Source organism: Phasianus colchicus, chromosome 8 (genome assembly GCF_987193195.1).
Source record: "Phasianus colchicus chromosome 8, bPhaCol1.hap1.1, whole genome shotgun sequence".
NCBI lineage: Eukaryota > Metazoa > Chordata > Aves > Galliformes > Phasianidae > Phasianus > Phasianus colchicus.
The window spans coordinates 6,172,745-6,178,260 of record NC_143443.1 but is presented as its reverse complement, the minus strand read 5'-3'; positions in this window follow the sequence as shown (position 1 = coordinate 6,178,260).

The window sequence follows — 5,516 nt, the reverse complement described above, 5'->3', positions numbered from 1 at the left end:
AACATTTACTTCTCCAGCTGAATGTCTGAAATGCTTTAGCAATTTTGGTACCTGCAACCAATTGTGGTCATTAACATCTTTGGAGTAAGTTCACAGTGGGGAAAAAAAAGATCTTATGGACATCCATTTTTGTGTGGCCTCCGCAGAATTCAATGAATCTTATTCCATCCCCAGAAAAAGCTGCTACTTTTCGGCTTGGTTGTCATAAAGCAGAGTGCATTTCTTTCCTCCCTGCCTCACAGCGTGATGCACTCTGGCATCTTTAAGAATAAAATTAGAGTGGAATTATGTGTCCTGACAAAGCAGGTGTGGGTTCTGGTGCAGGAGTGCTGGAACACGTCTCAGAGTGATTGATGAGAAGCGTGGCCAAAGGCTCAGTCCGTCCTGCAGGCTATTAAATGTAAAGCTTTTCTGGAGTCGTTCCAATGTCTGCTGAAAAATAAAGCAGGATAAAATCCCTCTAGGATTTTGGAAGGCCTTGTTATTGAGGACTTGGCTCTCCTTGTCATAGGTTAGATCTGGAGCCCCCTCCTCCTTCCTCTGTGCATAATGGAAGAACCCAGAAATGTATGGAGACACCCTTAATGCTGACACTGCTGGGCAAGGGCAGGAACAGGAGCAAGGCAGGGAGAGATTCCTGTCTTTCTAAGGACAAAACCTGCTCCTGCAGTCACTTCTCCAGGGAGATGAAATCACAGACTCTGGACTTAAGACTGAGAGAAGTAAGCAACTTCCCCCTGTTCCTTCCTGCTGCCTTTATTACCTAATTGCACGCATCCTGCTAGAGCACAAGCTCATGTTGGTGTGTGCGTATCTTATGTGCCCTTTTTCACATGCAAATGGCACTTTCTTATAAGTAATGGATATGACCTAAGCATTGTGTTTGTTTACTTAGGACAGCCCATTGTAGGGAAGGAACTGAAATGAACGTGAGGCAAAACAAATAACAGGTGTAAAACCTGAACTGCTGTAGGATCATGGCTTTGCAGAACGGTGGTTTTGTGCTGCTGAAGATGAGGATACCCCGTTTGTGACCCATTTTTAAACCCTTTGGTCCTGTCTTTCAACATCAGCCTTTCCAATTAATCACCCATGGCATCTTTCTTCTTCCAGGATGTGGTATCTCCAAAGCAGTGAGGCAATGCTTCTCTGCCACCCCAACTGAGAAGTCTGCTGCTCCTCTTGTGTGTGCGGCAGACTGCTCAGCTATTGTCATGTTAATCATTTAATGTCACTTTTGAGTAGCAGTTATGAAAGACATGAAAGTATTGAGCATGCTGGGGACTGACATCTCTGTCCTTGGATGGGTGTAGCATAGACACTGCCATGGATACATCTAAGGTGTGAATTATTCAAAGGACCCTCCTTATTAGACAACACTATGAAAGATATTTCTGTTGAATTATTAACTGCTGTGGCTTAGGATCCCTGAATAACACACTCAGATTATACTATTTGTTCCTAACAGTTGCTGGGCTATGACATAAGTTTTTTGGTTTAACTTCTGTAGGGGAGTGGATATGAGGAGTACCTGCTTAGGAGCACAATACGTCTCAACTTTGCCCATGTTTTGATCTGGTGCTGCAGCATGGAGTCATGGGAAACAGACACATAAGGCCATTTTCCATAACTATTTGCTCTTTGCTTTCTGAGGACAGTCTTTTCTAGGAGATACCTCCAGATGATGAGAAAGACAAACATGCACCAGCTAACATCAGTAGATGCCTATTCCATATTCAACTATCTGGAAGCTTGGTGTACTTTACAGAGCTGGGTGCCACTGCTAGAGTGAAAGAAATAGATAAGATAATATATATATATAATTTGGAAGATGTTTTGGCATTAGGGGATGCTCAGTAAGTGACATGGTAGTTCAGTTCAGAGGTATTTGGAGCTGCCCAGAGAAGTTTTCAGCAGCCCTCAGATCAGCTAAGAAAAACAGACTTGCTCTGTGTTTTGACATCTAAATTTGACAGGCAAGATACCTGGTTTGTTCCTCCTGTCTTGGTCTCCAGTTGTTATTTCTTCCTTTCCTGTGCTCTTATTTGTGGAATTAATTTTCCCAGCATTTCTTAGAATATTTTCATCCATTTTCAGTCTCGGAATCATAGAATCACTGAGGTTGGAGAAGACCTCTAAGATCATTGTGTCCAGCCTTCGATCCATCCCCACCATGCCCACCAACCACATCCCTCAGTGCCACACCTCCTCACCTATTGAATGCCTCCAGGGACAGTAATTCCACCACCTCCCTGGGCAGCAGGTGCCAAGGCATCACCAGTTACTCCAGACTTATCCACGTACTCCATGAACTTGGTGATAACTGTCGTGACTACTCTTGCCTTGTCTGCTAATTATAACTGTTCACACTAAGCACAGCTCTTAACCCTCTCCCACAGTTCCTGCCCTGAGAGGCCAACATCCCATCTGCACCTTCAAACAGCCAAGATGTCAAACATCAGCACTGCCTTCTGGAGAACACACAGAAGAGGAAAATCCCATTTTTCCTCTTGGTAACTCTCTACTCTGCTCAGAGGACAAACCCTTGAGGCCGCAACCTAACAGGAGGCAGAACCAGCAGGTAAGCAGTGCCAAACATCATGCTGGAGAGATGGTTTGTGTTTGCTTGGAAAGCAATCATGCCAGTGATGCCTGGCAGCTTCCCTCTGGAGAAAAAGCAGCTAGAAATTAAATCTTCAATTTCAATTCAGATAATTTTTTTTTTTGTTTTCTTCTGCATCTTCCCAGATTCACTGCTACACTGTAATGCCCTTAAGTCTATATTTTAATTTCAGAATCTAAATATTTAAAAAGAAAAGGAAAAAAAAAAAAAAAAAAAACAACAGTGCTGGGGGGAAAAAAAAACAGGCTTGAAAAGCCCAGAAAAAAAAACCTGGAATTGTTTTAATAAGCACTATAAGTTGCCTCGGGCTCATTTATTCCAGCCTGAAACCTTTGCTCCTTTGCTCCTTTGGAGCAGACTGAATAACTGAATGGATTTTCTGTCTGTGAAGATGAATAGAATAGCTTTGTTGATATCTTCCCAGCGAGGGGGGAGCCGCTGGGCAGCCACCACTGCCTTCAGGTCTGGAAAATGCTGCCTCATCCTCTGCCCACCCGCATGCCCCAGCGATGCTACCTCCACAGGCAGGCTGGGAAGCTGGCCTTCCGTGGTCTGTGCTCAGGGGAGGAAGCCACACTCTTGCTGAGAATGTGTTTATCATTCTGCTTGGAGCCCAGCAGTGGTGCTCAGCAGCAGAGATCCACCACCAAAGCCGGCTGCAGGCCATCCTGCCAGCTGCTGTGTGTGCTTTCTGAAGGCTCCTCCGCCAGCCTTACCAGAGGAAATCTCCCATTAGCCACGCAGACCTGTGCCCGGGGTGAGAGTCCTCACTGTGTGCCTGGAGGATGGCAGGCAGAGCAGCTTGTTTTCTTTCAAGCATGAAAATGAGCATGAATCTGAGACAGCTCTCCTTTCCGCGTTCTGAAGTATTCATAAACGGAGAGAGGATTTCTGTTTATATAGAGCAAGGTCTGATCCTGTTATTGTTAGCATTATTCTCCCTGCTAAAACTTCCCAAACAAAGGATATGCACCAGCCACAAAGCAGCCCATCTTTCAGATGCCGTATGCTTCCAAAATACTTCAATAGATGACCAAACCCCATTCCTTTCCAGCAGTGAGATGCTTTTGACAGCTGATGGCCAGCAGCCTGAGCTCATGGCCGAGGACAAGGTTAAGGTGCTGTGTGCACAGTAATTGGCAGTGTGGAGAGCCAGAGGGAAGAGGGAATAATTAACTGAAATCCTGTTTCAGTTGGTTGTAGTCACGAAGAAAAAAATAGGCAGAAGGGGACAGGGAGTCTTGTTTTTTATTTTCTTTTGCATTGCTTGATTTCCTTTGCATCTGCTTTAGGGAATGGTAGGCTCGAGTTCGACCTGTCTTGTATATACTGCAGAGTCACTGTGGGACAGCACACACACTGCAGCCATCAGCCGTGGGGAGGGGTGGAGGGCCTCCTGGTTTAGTGGCTTCTCCTGTGCATCCCAGGGCATCTGAGGGACCAAAAGGGGCTGCCAGCAGGCCAGCTGCCAGGCCAGCCTTGGCCCCCTGTTCTGCCCTTTGGAGGAACAACTCCGTTCCTCATTAAGGTGTCGAATTTACTACAGTGGGAAAATTCTTCTTCAGACCTCACCCACTGCCGAGTTCCCATGAGGCAGGGCTGGCAACAAATAAGCACTAGATCCTCAGCTCAGAGTAGGAGGGTACAGATGCCATGAGGTGGCTAGCATTCAGGAGCTCTTATTGATTCTTGCCCTACGTAGGTCACTTACAACGTTGTCTTGAGTCCAGAGCTTTCCTAAAAGGGTTTCAAGGTAAAACAATGTCTGTGCAAACTGCTGGCTGTCTTGGGAGGGATCCAGAGAGCTTTAAATGTCTCTTGTGAGTTCTGTCTGAAGGTCATGGGGAGGGGAGAGCACAGGAAAGGAGTATCCCTCTTGAGCACCGGTTGATGCACTCGAGTGATGACTCATCTCCCACACTGCAGGATGGCTTGATGCTCCTCACATTTGTTAACTTCTACAACAATGCAAAATATGCAGCATTTAATTACCTGAGTTACAATGGCAGGATGATAGCTCAACAAAATCAAAGAATACTTCTCACAGCCTTCTCAGGCTGGATGTTCCCATGAAGTGTCTGGAAAACCCTCTGCTTTGCCTTAATGCCCTTTGAAAGCCTTGAGGAGAAGTAAATTGGCCCCAAGGATGGACAATTTCATTTTTTACCAAATGCAGTAAAAACCTGGCACCTGCCCTGTGCCTAATGCAACCATATGCCATACTCAGCCTCCTGCAGTGTGATGCAGGAGGGCACACACGTCTCACATTTGTGAACACTGGGCCCTGTGGGTTGTGGCAGTCAGCTGCCAAAAGGATGCTCAGGAGGACGGAAAGAAAAGCTGTTCTCAGTGTTATGGCAGTCTAGAAGAGTGAGAGCACTTATGTTGTAATGGCCATTCTTTGAATATTACACTTTTTTTTTTTTTTTTGGACTAACAATCGATACATTTTGTAGTCTGTAAGAGATTTAGCTCTTCCACATTCAAATGGGAATTTGTGGTTCATTTATTGGCAAGGAGAACCACTGGTGAGGAAAAGACTAATAAATCTTTACCTTATTTTCCACATCAACAGTCTTGCCGTTATTTCAGCATGGAGCAGGAAAACACTTCCCAAACCCACATAAATCTTCTGACTTCAGCAGTAAGAGGGCAGTCTGTGTGCTGCCCGTGCCATGGCTGCAGCCTTGGAGCTTCCCTCTCTGCCTGCCAGGTGAGCAGGGGCGGCTGCAGTGGGCTGGGTTGGTGCACACAGGGATACTTCATGGCTTCCCCAGGTAGGGCACCAGAAACAAAACACTACTGTGTTGTACCAGCACTTGTTTCTGTTGGGTTTCTGGTTTCTGTCTGGGAGCAGCAGAGAAGCTAATCTGGGCTACTTAGGGTCTATTCC